Below are 13,926 nucleotides of genomic sequence, written 5' to 3'. Positions count from 1 at the left end.
TCTTTCTATTCACTTGGTTTTGACCCACCTGCATGCCACAGTTAGCCTCTCTAATCCTCTAAAACCCCTAGGTCTAATTGCCAGATAAGACCTTATCTCTATCCCACCTCCACAGCATTTCAGTCTTTCCAAATATCAAAGCTAATGAATTAAACATTCCTTAAAAAGGCTTTAATTTATTGTTTAATACATTCAGTGTTGCTCTTTTTATCTGATTGGCTAATCTAACTTAATCTAGTGGGACAAAAAAATCTGCCTGGCGCCACAAAATACAAGAGAATGCTTTTCCCATTCTCACTACAAAGCTTGCTGTTTAATTGTACAAATATTTGTGGGTTTGGCTAAGGTGAGCACTAATTTGTTATTTTAGTAAAAGCTTCAAATAATTTAGAACGTACTGAGAAAATATTCATTGCCTTTTTGCAAACAGTGACATGCTAAATGTTTAAGAGAAACTACTACGCTACTGAAAGGACTTTGCAAGTAGATGCTTGCAAAGAGAAAAAAAAAAGGTGAAATTTTCAGTGGTTGTTTTCTGGAATGTTGAAAAATACAGCCTGCAAGAACCTGCCTTGTGGGCTAACATTCCCACCATGTCCCTAGTTATTTATTTTAATTAATGTTTGGGGCTTCCTTAACTTCTGATGAGAGCTTTTTCTTTTTTTCAGAGGGCTTTGCCCTCCTAGTTTTCAAGATAAAAAAAAAGTCTACTGCTGCTAAAATAAAAAGGCCATGATTGAGGATCTGCGTAGGCCTGTCGCCAGACAAATGAGGATCCTCTGAATTCAGATAAATACCCCTTGCCTCTGAGGAGGACAACTTCAATAAATCTCAGGTTCATCTTGATTATAGACCATGCTGCAAGTGATCGTTTACAGCAACACTTGGTGAGATCAATAGCTGTGTATGGCCAAAGTTTCCCTGGAACTGTTCTCCTTGCTGGACAGAATAGACTCAGTAGCACAGTCGCTGCTGAAGAGCACTGTTAGTACTAGGGAACTTCAGGGCTGTGACATGCTGAGCAAGCCTGTCCTCCCACTTGCTTGCATCAAGTCATGGAGCTGCAACCCATCCGCCAGAATACTTTTTGGCAGCCATGAGGGGCCTCTGGGGAATTCTTCCTGAAGTGTTTAAACACTGGCATAAACTCCAACCTCAGAAATCTAGGGAAACCCATGGTTTGGGTGCACCAGGAGAACTCTTTTTCCCCTCTGACACAATGTGATAAGCACATGGACTTATGCAGCTGAGCATGTATTGCAAATGGGAGAGGGGAACTAAAAATAGAAAGAAAGGAACTGGATATTAATAATGCCCTATAGCTAACTACCAGCCTCCAGAGCATGCTGGCAGTTGTCCAAGTCTTCCTCAGCCAGAACGAGTGACAGCATGGGTGACAAGTCACTGCTCCCCTCCTCCGGCCTCATGGAAGTGCAACATTTCTACAGCTGTCACGGCTTTGGGTGTCAGGCTTCATTGCCTCAACCAAGAAACTACTGGTCTTGATGCCATTGCATCTCCTACTATGGCTGCTCACCTTATTTGCTAAAAGTATTCTCACCATAAAGTCTTACTAGCTTATCTCCCCAAGGCCCAGGGCTGCTAGCACGTCCCCAACCAGACATTCACCCTGGAAAATGTGATTCTCTACCCACTGCTTTAACTAACACGACCTCAGTTTCAGGGCTCTCCTTACCACCTGACACCTCAATGCTGCACATGCGGAGCATCAGGTTGTGGTGGCAGCTCCTCAAGGGGATACTTAGCAAAGTATTGTTGCCCAAGCTTTTCACAGAGCAACAACTACCTTTGCTATCCTGTGAGCTTTCACTGAAATAACCTGCCTGGAGATTAAATCCATTGTCCCTTCTTTTTCAAGTCTCCAAGGAATGCTGAAAGAGTGCTCCCACCTCCAGAGCCTCAGGGCTTTCTCTGAAGATCTGTGCCAGGAGCTGCTGCCTTCCTGCAGGCCTCAGTTCCCACCTGTCCATAGTCACTCTTTTGTCCATTTGTTGCTTTCTTTTGCCAGAAGCAGATAAAATACAAATATGTTTCTTTCTTGAGGGAAAAAAGAAAAAAAAAAAAAAGCTAAGATTGTCAGAAACTGTTGCTGCTCCAGAGCCACACTGTGTGTTACCTCTCTGTCAGCCATACTCAGAAAGAAGCATAAGGTTATGTCTTTAGCTGGCTGGGGGAAACAGCGGAAAATGTGACCATGGAGATGTTTCTAGTGTCTCTGCTCAGTTCTGGTGGAAAAGAAGAGTATGTGCATTGCTTTCTGGGCTTACAACTAGCTTCCTGCTCAGAAGCAAGATATTTAGTTAAGTAAAGGCTGGTTACCATATGGTTAAAACACATGAACTTCACCTACCTAAAAAGGATGAAGAGAAAGAGCTGGTGGATAAAGCAGCAAAAGAGCAGTAGAGAATGACAAACTTACTCACAGAGGTGACACAGTCACAGCTCAAACCATCTCAGGCATTCAAACATCCCCTTGACTGATCCAGTTCAGCAAACGCCTATAAAACAGATTAGCTGTCACACAGAACTGACAGAACAGGACCACCAGCTTCACAGCTAGAGCCATAACCTTTGCCTTTGCTCAGTTCCAGCTCATACCTACCTGCTTTGAGAGTTTATGTAACCTACAGGTGTGTGGGTGTGCCTGCAAACCCCTTGCAAATGCTGTTGACCCACGATGGCAGCAAGGATGATTGCTGCCCTTTATGCAGTTCCCCACACAAATGTCCAGATGGCTTTGAAATCTGTCTGTTTGCTGACTAGTATTCGGCATGGCAAGTTGTACAACCTTAAATGAATGCCCTCTCTTCAAGATAAGTGTTTTTCTTGCATCAAGGAAAACAGCAAAACAAGGAGAAAGCAGGTCCCATCGATCCGCACAATTGGTATTTTACCTCCCAGAGGACTTTGTAACTGCTGAGACTGTGGGAGTATTGTCTTGCTTTCAGAGAGCTCTCTGATGAGGAATTCAGTACTGTAGCTGTGGCAAGGCACGAGACACGTGGTTGGGATGTAAAAAAGTGAAAAATAGGGCCCAAAGAGCTAGAACGTCTGTGATGAAGCTCCTCCTTCAGCAAAATGGAAAGTGTTAAAGCTCTGAATATCAATCAGCACTTCCCACAGGCAGTGGGATTCACTGGCAGGATCCGCCAGTGTCTCTGAGACATCAAATCCTTTCCTTAAATTAAAATTGTGACCAACTAGAGGCAGAGAAAATTACTAAGGTAATAAAAAATGAGTGACATTACTCTTTTAAAACAAAACTACAAAGGGAAATTCACTGTCGGATGCACAAAAACTCCATCAGTTCTCTATTTTATAGAAACGCTCCCCCAAACTATTTGCAAATCACAGAAAATTGTTAAAATGCACCAGAGTTCAAGTTTACAATTTAATAATAATAGTGTACGGTACAATAATAATAATTTAATAGCAATAACAATAAACACGTATTGCTTTCTTACAACTAGAGATTGTCTCAGATTGAATGTCATTAAAAACATGTGTAAAAACCAGAAAGTAGTTTTTGCAGTAACTATTTATGTACTTAGCTTCTCTGAAGCAAATCAGCAGAGAGAAGGAACAGGAAAAAAAAGCAAACCAAAATAATAAACAGACCATTTTTAAGGCATGTTATAAAACTCTTGACATTCAGTTGTAAGGGCACTCTCTCCCAGAAAGATGACAGCAATTATCTTCCTTCAAAGAACAAGGGAAAAGCAAAGATATTCTCCTGCAGTTCAAAATACTAGTAGTAATTTTCAGTCTTCCCTTTTCTCTGCCCTCAAGAAGCTACGATTAAGCTACCAGCAGGCACTAGCAGTTACAACAAGAAGAGAAGGTTCATTAATAATCCAGACTTGGACAACACTAGTGGATCAGTCCAAAGCCCCACAGTTCTTTGAATAAGGACATTTCCAGTAATGCTTTTACCTGTGCTTCACCTGGATACCTGTGTTCTCACTCTGGGCCAGACTGAAGCCTGCAAGCTCCTTAAAGCCTTTAAAGGATGTGTGTAGATGATGTTGGGTAGCCCTCAGAGATGCTCAGACAGATCAGTAGATTGCAAAGTTTACTGGTGGGTTGATCTCTCCACTTACTATTCAGAAAAAGAGGTGTCAAAGCACTTACACAAGCTGTCATAGTAGTGCATCTTAAAGTTCTTTCTGTAGCTTGTGTAGTTGGAAGAGTTTGTGCTTATGTCCATGCTGCTTGGTGAGAAAGACAATAGATGACATGCAGTAACCCAGCTTTCACAGCCAAATGAATGGCAACTTCATTCTGTCTGGTCTTCTTATGTTAGCAGTAAGGACTCATTCCTTTTTTCCTCCTGTTCCTCCTTAAATTTATAATTTTCAGATAATCCCCAAGGTTAGAGTTAGGGGAGACTTGTTTCTGCATCTTGCTCATTTTCCTTCTGTGGAAAGGTTGCTGCTTGTGATGTAGTTCACAGTGGAGCTCATATTTTCCCTAAACAACAGGTTGGATACTACATGTGGAAAAGAGTTGAGCAATTATCATTGAGATGGTAATGAGAGCAGAAGGGATGCATGGAAAAGCAAATGATGCAGTATTTCAGGCCCATGAACAGCTCTTTAACATCAGTTACATTATCTCTTATTTCTGATATAAACTAGTCATAAGTGAAAACCAGAGGACACCAACAGATATGGATCATCTGGAACTTAACACGAGAAGCATGTCTTGAAAACAAGGTCATTTATAAGATATATTTCCCAATTTGTAGCCCATCACTTTTTACATATGCAAAACAATGAACGTTTCTCTTGGGCAACTATTCTACAGCTCAGTACAGACAGAAATTTTTTTTTTTTCAAATATTCAGCCTCAGTTTTCTATTTCCTATAATTATCCCAGGATTCTTAGCTATACCCTAATTATACCCTAGGTATATAATTAATACCCAAGATATTAGCCTAAAATAATTCTCTCCTTCCTTGCTGTCTGCACCCATCTAATTCTCCAGGGAAGAAAAAATGTTAATAAAATAGATGAACTGTTGTCATTCTTTTTCTCAAAGCTTTAATAGAAAAAAAAAAGAGAGAGGATAGCTGAAGGGCAAATAGAGATCCTTACTCATTCTTGCTTTTTTCTTTTACACAACTCTTACCTTTTCCTCTAGGCTTTTGCAAGTTGTAGGTCTCTTTCTTCCAGTTCTCACTGTCCTCAATGTGAGTGTTATTGAACTCACTGTAGTGTTTACAAACAGCTTTCCAAAATACATTGTGAAAAATAACATTTACCCTGTGGACTACATTCTGATGGAGATACTACTCAGTAGTCAGAGAGAACGATACGAACCACCCATTTCTGCATTCTGGATCTCAAGGGAAAGTGAGTGAATAACATATTTTTCCTTCTCAGTGTGCTACAGTCAAACATGTGGAGTCACTTTTCCTCAGGAAAAGCCTTTTGCCCCTCTCTTGTCAGCCAGGAGTTATCTGCAGGTGTAAACAGGAAGAGCTGGGGATACAGGCTGAAATAGTGACCTGTGAAAGCAGAGGGATGAAAGCCTCCCTTGTTCTTCTCTTTGTCACTTGATCAATCAGCTCTGCAAGATATGACATTTGCACATTGATCAGTTCCCAGAACAGCTTGTGAAGCAGTCATTTACTTTTGGCCAGTCTGAATTATATCTTATCTTCACCAGGTCGCATAGTCTGTGAAACATGTAACAGAAAATAATGGTAATAGTAATTTGAAACTGGCAAGTGCAATGTTACAAAAGGTTAAATTTAAATTTCCCTGGTGTCAAAGGTATTTAACGATAATCTAGGCAGTGGCTTGAAATACAGCATAGTTCGCTACCAGATGAAAATAATTTTTCTTGCAGCAATTACCATGGTAGTCCCAGAAGGGGTTTGTTATGTTAAAACAGCATCAAGACTCCAGAAATGTTCACAGGCAGGCATTTTAGGCTGCTTTGGAGGGCCTGCTGTTTGCTTTTGTTGGCAAGCATGACCTATATGTTTATTTTATTCCTTCCTTACTTCACATGGTGAATTTTGTTCTCTGCATGTATGAGAGGATTACAAGCAAGAGATGTTAAAGTTTCTGTTTACCTACAAGGCATGTACAAACAGAGGGCCTGATCCAAACCCTGTTATCTTAATTGTAAAGTTGAGTCAGCATCTCGGAAAACCTAGCTGCATTTTTCAAGGTGCCAAAGTACAGATAAGCATTCTTCAAAGAGCAAGTTTGAAAATTTGAGAAATATTCTTTATGAGAATAAAGATGAAGATCTCTGTCCCTTCTTTAAGTTCCCTCTAGATGGTGAATTTTTTTTTTTTTAAGGGGAGCCTTTTTTGACAGAACTTGAGTATTAAAATTATGAATCAACAAAGGTTACGCAGCAGCTTTGGCTGGAGACCAGTTTTCCCTGGAAGGATCCATGAAACCATTCTTTCAGTGATTCCAAACAGTGTGCAAGGCACTTCTCTGGCCTGCTCACCCTGCTGTGGTGTGTACTGCTCAGAATTTGTTTATTTTTGTGAACTTGAAGTATGCAAAATAACATCAGTATTTCATTTGCCAAGAAAAGAAGAGAGAGAAGACGACAGAGAAAAAGGGCCAGCCCAATATGCAGGGTGGAAGGAAAAGCAAACTGTATTGTACATACTGCATTCAGCATGGAAATAAGTCTTGGTGCACAGGAGACTTTGCCACAGTCTTCTCCAGGGAGTCAGCAATAGGTAAACAGAGAAGTAGTCTTTGTGTAACACATGAACACATCCTGTAAAGAGCATATATAAATGGTGACTCTCTCTAAAAAAATTTTACTTAGCATGCTAAGCAAACAAACAAGCAGCTGAAGGCATGTAAATTAGATGAATGACTTGGGTATAGGAGACAGGAACCTCATAAGTCAAATGATTCCCAGCTTCCAGAAGGATTTGCATATAGCGTATGGAGGGACCTTCTGCAGCTGCAGGTTTGCTAGCTGGGTGTGTGCCTGGAGAGCTGTGTCTTTGTGGGACTGACAGATTGGAAGAACCAATTAATGGCCTAAAAATAAAATGAAATAAAATCTATTTTCAAAACTTCAAAATGCAAGAGCCTAGATGCAATATTTCCATTTCCTTTCCTTGTCTGTTTGTTGGTTGGGCATTTCCAATGAAGCATCTCTTTTTCTAAGACCAGATATAGCAATCAGCTGATACGTTATACATGGGGTAGCTGTGAAAGGATGATGACTCCTGTGGTTCAGACGCTGTCATGGGATGCAGTCTCTCCATCATTCTTTGCCTCTGTTACTGATCTATAAAACAAACAAAGCAAGCTCTAGTTGTTTGTAGGGTCTGCAGAGTACGAATTGCCCCTAATGGCTGGCAGCACAATGCCTACCACACTAGACAGTGTGTCCTGTCTGCTATGTGACTTCATTCTGCAGACAAAAATAATAAATTTCAGGAGGAGGTCTCTTTCACTGTACTTTTCATTTCACAGTGTACTGAGTGGTACTCTGTTGATGCTGAGTCAAAAACATGCACTTTTCTTCCATATTCATTACAGTGATTTTTGGAAGGCTCAAGGACGTGAAGCGAACTTTAAGCTGAGAAGATGTTAACAGAATGTATACATGGAAATCAGTGTTTTTGTCTCCATCTGTTTCTTTGGTCTCAAAAAAACCACAAATGCCTCTGTAGCACAGTCAGTACAGTAACAGCTTCTGGGACCAGTGGGCAGACATTTTTCACATCCTTTTTTCAACCAGACTGCCAGTATTGAAACCTTGTAACTGCCATTTGTAATGCACTTTTATTTTATCACATAAAGATAAAATGGTTTCAGCCCACTGCCCAGCTGAACCATGACTACTGATCTGAAGCAAAGCTCTCAAGCATACAGAAATCTGGGGAGAGAGCCTGCAAACTGAAACAAACACTGAGCAGATTAAATTAGAATTTGAACAAAATCTACTGAGCTAGACAGTACGGCCCTGATCATTTGGTCTTTCATAGTCTCTTTTGATAGTCAGGACAGGTAATATAGCTCCAGTGTGCATGGAAAAGGAGGGAGGGAGGGTAGAGAAAGCGTTGTACAGCTATTTGGGATATCACTGTGATGTCAATCACACAAACTGGTAATCTCAAGTCTTCCGCTTTCTGTAAATCAGAGGCTGTTATGAAGAAAAGTCCATGTTTGAAAACTTACTACTGTCTGTTTTTCTTGTGGGATGTTCTTCAGCCTGGAAATGATGCTCTTTAAATGGGTGACTCTTTCCTTACTCCTCTTTCTGAGCTGATTTTTATTGCTGAGGAGGTTCTTCAGATAACTGAGGGCATATTCTCACCACAATGCTGAGATGTTGCCTATTTGGGCTATCTGCTAGACTGCACTGCGCCACCTCTACCTTGCAGAAGGCCTGGTAAGAGTGGGAAATAAAGTTTGGTTTAGATCAGGCTTGTATTTTTTGCCATACATTATCACAAGTTAGGGCAGCCTCACACTTGTTCTAAGTTGTCATAAAACCCATCAGAGATCAAAGCTGCAGAGTTAAATTAGCAACGGTATCATTTCTGTTCACCTCTGTTCTGCTGAGGTAGCACTCACAAGGTGAACGGAGGAGCCAGGAGTGGACGTGCAGTTTATTATCAGACAAAGTAGATGAAGAACAGTTTATAACTTATCAAGTGGCTTTTGCACAATCCTTTGATCTGTGTTACCCACTCTATTGTTAACACCTGTGCAATACACAATAAAACACTCCCACAAGCCCTGTTTGGTATCTCCAATGTGCAGTCTTTTATATTTCCTGTTGATGATGCAGTACATAACTCATTTAGAGGGGCATGTGAAGTGTTCATGAATGACAAATTAAGATTTAGTTCAAACATCCCTGATGGGGTCTTGGTGCATTTACCAGGTTTATAGATCTGTTTCCTGGGAATGTACCTTATAAAGTTGCATTTGTGGGTTGTTTATTCAATGAACAAAGTGATCCATTATGTTTTTGTCACTGTTTTAGACATGAATGGCGGGTAGGGAAATAATTGCGGTAAATAGCTCTTCTTTCCGATTTTCACAAGAGTGAAAGTTGAAGAACAGCAAATGGAATAATCTGCTCAGGATTGCAAGCTGAAGCAAAAAAAACCATACTCAAGTGCATTTAATTCTCTCCTACTTCTTCCGTCTTGGGAATTTGAAAAAGAATATAAAAATTCTGAAAATCTTCAGTTGATAAAATGTCATGTGGGAAAATGGGACACAAAATGTTAAAAGTCGAAAATTTAGTATTAATTTTTCCAGGGGTTGTGAATGGAAGAGGAGAGGAAAAATAACAAGCACACTTTATCTCCCCACATTCTTTCTCCCCGAATCTCTGGACTTTCTGTTTCTGGCCAGTATGAAAGGTGGCATGACTGGTTTAGTGTTTCCTGCCCAGAGGGCAAAGATAACTCCTGGCAGTCTCATAAAAGCAGCCTGCTCTTGATAAATCTCTATCACTATTTGGAAGACCAAATAGGTTTTAGTAATGTGCCTCTGGCTTTCATAAGCATAAAAATCTTTTGATTTTTCTCTGTTACTAAAAAGATTTTTACCTGTGATTCCAGACACCAGACTAATGGAAGAGTAAGGTGAGGAACTAAAGAATTTAGCTAGCAATACCTCTGTGAGTGTTGGTTTCTGGGATTTGAGGATTTTTGTGTGGGGTTTTATTGTTTGTTTGGTTTTTGCCCCAAAATTTCAATGTCATGCACCTCTGTTAGACCAAAGGTTTTATATTTTCAGTCACAGCCAAACTATTTAGTAATTGTTTAAACTGAAACAAACAAATAAAGACAGCATTTACTCAAAGTTCTTAGTCCCCCAGAGAGGCCAATGGGCACAAGAAGGATGAAAAATGAGTCTGTCTTTAATTTCAAAAGATGAGTTGTCACAAAAGTCCAGAAGAATCTAAGGACAGATAAGAACTCCAAAAGTTCTTTCACCATTCCATGCACACCCTCATATCAGAAATTTCTGTACGTGGATCAGTCTTCCATGGAGAGCCATAAAGAGTTGAAAATCATTTGCAAAGTCATTTCCTTGGGAAAAGCAGTTGAAGAAAAACTTTCAAGGTTTTCTCCTGCTCCAGTTAAGAGTAAGCACTTAATCTGAATTCTGCGTGAATGTGTGCCCCTGTATGCAGACAACATAGGCTACAACAGTGGTGGGATCACTTTAAAGGCTGCTTATTCCACATTCTTCCCTTGCTTCAGGCTTGACAGCAAACACCAGTCATTTTCCTTACTTCTCCTCCCAGTACAGTCACAAAATATTCATTGATGTGGGTGAAGACTTGTGTCAGGAGGCAATGTGTTCATTCCCTCTGCCATGGGGAGTTGTTCAGCAAAGTTGTTAGTCTCTGGTAGCTTAACTGATTCTTTTCCCACTGTATTGCAGGAGCATCCAGAATAGCTTACAAGATGCTTAGGGTAAGACCTTTCCCATTTGGAGCATAATCATGCCTGGCTCAGGCAAATTCAATGGATTTAATGTGTTAAAAAAGAAACTTCCTTTTTGTGAGCTCTCACTCTCTTAAAACAGATTGATCAATAGAGCAACACAGTGAGAGCGAAGACCTGTTTTCAAAGAGGAAAATATCTTGTGAATAAGGCACTGGCCTGAAAATCAAGAAAATGTCTTTGCTTATCACATGTTTGCTGACAGAGAATCCTTGCAAAATGCTGGATTTCCAAGAACAGATTGCTGAACTCCTACTTTCATCTCGGGAAAACTGCAGCCAATAAATCATAAAACCAGAATTACAGAGACTTTGTTTTGGGGTAAAATCAAAACTAGAATTAAACATTCCACTTTCAGGAGATAAATCTCTAATCTGGGACTATTGGGCCAGTAAGCCATAGCCAATAAATAAAATTCAACACTAAAAATGAAGTGAAAATTTTCTGGCCCCACTGAACTGCCAGGTTTTCTCCCTTTTGTGCACTGTTCCCATAGGCCCTCAAATCCAGACAGGGCTACGGTCAGACTGTTCCCTTATTCTGTTTATTCACCTCTGAGCTTCTGACCATTCAGAACATAGTCAGGATGAAAGCTTAACAGCCAAATTTTATCCTGTAGCTACTGATGAACTTCAGGGGGCTCAGAGCACAACTCTCATTCCAGACAATACTGAAATGAAGCGTTCTGAAATGCTGCATGCTTCAAACTCTTTCTTCCTCTTGTTCCAGAGAAAGGTGAAGGATGGTAACACTGAGAAGACAAAGGACATGCAAGCCTGTATTTACGTAATTTACTATTTACATAATTTGGAATTTGATTTTGATCTATCTATGGTCAGGAAGGAATTTTTTCTCTGTGTGAGCTTGGTAGAGACTTGGGAGGAATTTTGCTTTCTCTGACAGTATGATATAGCTACTTCCAGAGGTATTTTCTTGTAACAAATGCACTTAGAACCGCCCAGTGCACTAGCGATGTCCCTGTCCTCTCCTGCTCTCCCCCTGTGCCACATCAGAATTTTGTTTATGCTGCTTTTAAATAAGCGTAGAGGATATAGGCAAAGACTTTGCAGCTTGTGATATATATAATGGATGTTTTGCGACCACTCTCCAAACAAAATGTCTCCCATAGGTTCCTGTGACTACAGGGAAATTACGTCCAATGTTTTTATGCAGCCTTTAAAAAGAAATTTTGAAATTTAAATATTACTTTATTTTCCATAATTGCAGCAAACAGCTGTGATCAACATTCAAGTAGATCAAAGAAAAAGATCTTCCAGTTGTAACATTTTTCCTAACAAGTTAAATAGCCATGACAAATTTCAGATATGTTCTAGTCTTGTCCTCTATACTAGAATTCATTCCATACTGCACATTTTTAACTTACTCCATCAGTTTAGACACATTGTATTTTCCAAGAGTTTTGGTGTTTGTTTGCTTCATTCTTCTAACTCAGACTCATTCATTTCGGGAGGTAGCTTCTTCCCACAAAGAAGGAAGGAGACACGAACTTTTTGGAGCAGGGGCTTCTCAGGCTTCCTTTGATGATTGACTGAGAAAGAAATTTGAAATTAAATAGGAAAAAAAAAAGCCTTTGGCTGTTCTTCTTAATAAATAAAAATGGCCTGTTCCCAAGTCTGCAAGAAGTCTGTTTTGAAAGGTCTTCATTTTGAGCTTTGAGCTTTCTGTGTTCAAATCTCTCTCACAAACATGGAGCCCAGGGTGATGATCCACTGTAAAATGCACACTTCTGGGGAAATTAAGGATAGGTGCCTCTGATGAGAGTTGCATGAAACCCAAAAATCTTTCCTGGTGTGGAGAGATCACTTAATATCCTACTAAATTATACTCCTGTCTCTGAGTACAACTATTAGAGGTGATTCTTAAAGATATTTGGAGGCTAACGTTTATGCGTAAGGAAAACAGATTGCATTTGTAACATTTAACACACAATAACAATAATAAAACACACTGACGTGGGTTTTCTGTGTAAACAGTCTCTTCTGAAGATAGAGCCAGTGAAATGTTTTGAGAACTTTGACATTTATAGCTGTATTTATAATCTCTTTTGGATCATTTCCTCATGGAATCACATGTTTGTATATTTTAAATTCTCTAGAGAAATAAAAACGTTTAAACAAAATAATGATGTGATAGGCATTTTATGAAGGCATGTTCAACGTGCTCTCATGTAGAGGCAAGGCTGGATTTCTTCTGATGTAAGTGAGTGGGAGGCTTGGAGGGGGGGATCAAGGAGAGAGCCTCTTTACTGAAATGATTAAATAGAGGAAAAAAGCAAGCATACCCAGGCTTGTACAGAAGATGGACTCTTGGAGTCTGGCAAGCAACATGGCTGTTGTTACAATCACTTTAGCCATATTTAAAGGAAAGGGGGAGTTAGATACACTTACGCCCACATGCTTACATATAACTTGATGTGTAAATGAATCCACACACACACATACCTATCATGGGCATTTGTATTAGTGCGTTATTTAACGTAGATAGTTTATTTGCCAGTCTTTCAGCTATGGATACTTACATGAGCAGACTGCTTTTTCCTAAATGTGATTCTCATTCCACTATGCTTGAGTAGGTTTTTACTGCTTATAGTTGCACAAGTAAGACATCATTTGGCTACATGGTAAGATCAACACTGATGTCCTTCAGGCCACATGAAGAAGATCAGTACTTACAGTGGGAGATGGAGAAACTGTCCTCCTAAACTCAGGAAAAAACACCACAAGGCCTCTCCCATTGTTGTCCCCATTATGACTATTTCTTCTCAACCCTGACCTCATCACCTGCCAAGTCTGGTGGAGGGGGTTGAGCTCCACGTTCCAAGAGCAGTCACGCATCTCAGATATTCCAAAGTGCTAAAAAATTGTATAAGCACAGAGAAGCAAGTTCATTTTTAAACTTAAGCAAACACTTGCCCAGAATGTTTTACAATGCTCAGTTTAGCTTTCTCTTCAATTTTTTCATATTCAAACAGTATCACAAGTGTGTCAGGAGCGTTTCTAAAATGAAAAAAAGATACAAAGAGCTTGTGAGCCCTGGAAAATTCTTTCTGTGTCAGCCTCAAAATTCTCACCACGGCTATGTAAGAAGCTTGCTAGAACAGCACCAGATGCTCAAGTGTCTTCACTAGTTGGAAAATGATGGCAATTCAAGAGCTGCATACAGCTCTCGTTGAAATTGGTGGAAAGATCTCCACTGATATAAAGTCACTGGATGAAACCCCAACTTTGTTAAGGAAGTTTCCATGTCCATCAACTGAAGCAAAAAAGAAGATACAGTAGAAAGCACCAGATATTCCAGAAGGAATAGTGAGATTTTCGAGTCTAAAAAGTGCCCCTGTAATACGACCTTTTCTTCTGAGAATTTCACAATACCTGGAAAAACACAGCAATTTGCAACTCCTCTCTGTAAAATATAG

General features: G+C 39.9%; 1 long non-coding RNA gene across 4 annotated transcripts; it reads right to left on the bottom strand.

Moving 5' to 3' along the window:
- Positions 3,664 to 13,245, bottom strand: LOC110394284. 4 transcript variants are annotated; one of them, XR_002435516.1, is made up of 5 exons: positions 13,184 to 13,245; positions 11,875 to 12,039; positions 8,197 to 8,407; positions 6,662 to 7,300; positions 3,664 to 5,702 (listed from the first exon to the last, which is right to left on the bottom strand). It is a non-coding gene; the product is annotated as an uncharacterized LOC110394284 (long non-coding RNA). The 4 variants fall into 4 exon arrangements; XR_002435514.1 differs by lacking the exon at positions 3,664 to 5,702 and having other exon boundaries at positions 6,584 to 7,300; XR_002435515.1 differs by lacking the exon at positions 3,664 to 5,702 and having other exon boundaries at positions 6,584 to 7,300; positions 13,030 to 13,237.

This window comes from Numida meleagris, chromosome 2, assembly GCF_002078875.1.
Source record: "Numida meleagris isolate 19003 breed g44 Domestic line chromosome 2, NumMel1.0, whole genome shotgun sequence".
Classification (NCBI taxonomy): Eukaryota; Metazoa; Chordata; class Aves; order Galliformes; family Numididae; genus Numida; species Numida meleagris.
Note: the sequence above shows the minus strand (reverse complement) of the source record. Positions and strands in the feature narration are given on the sequence as shown.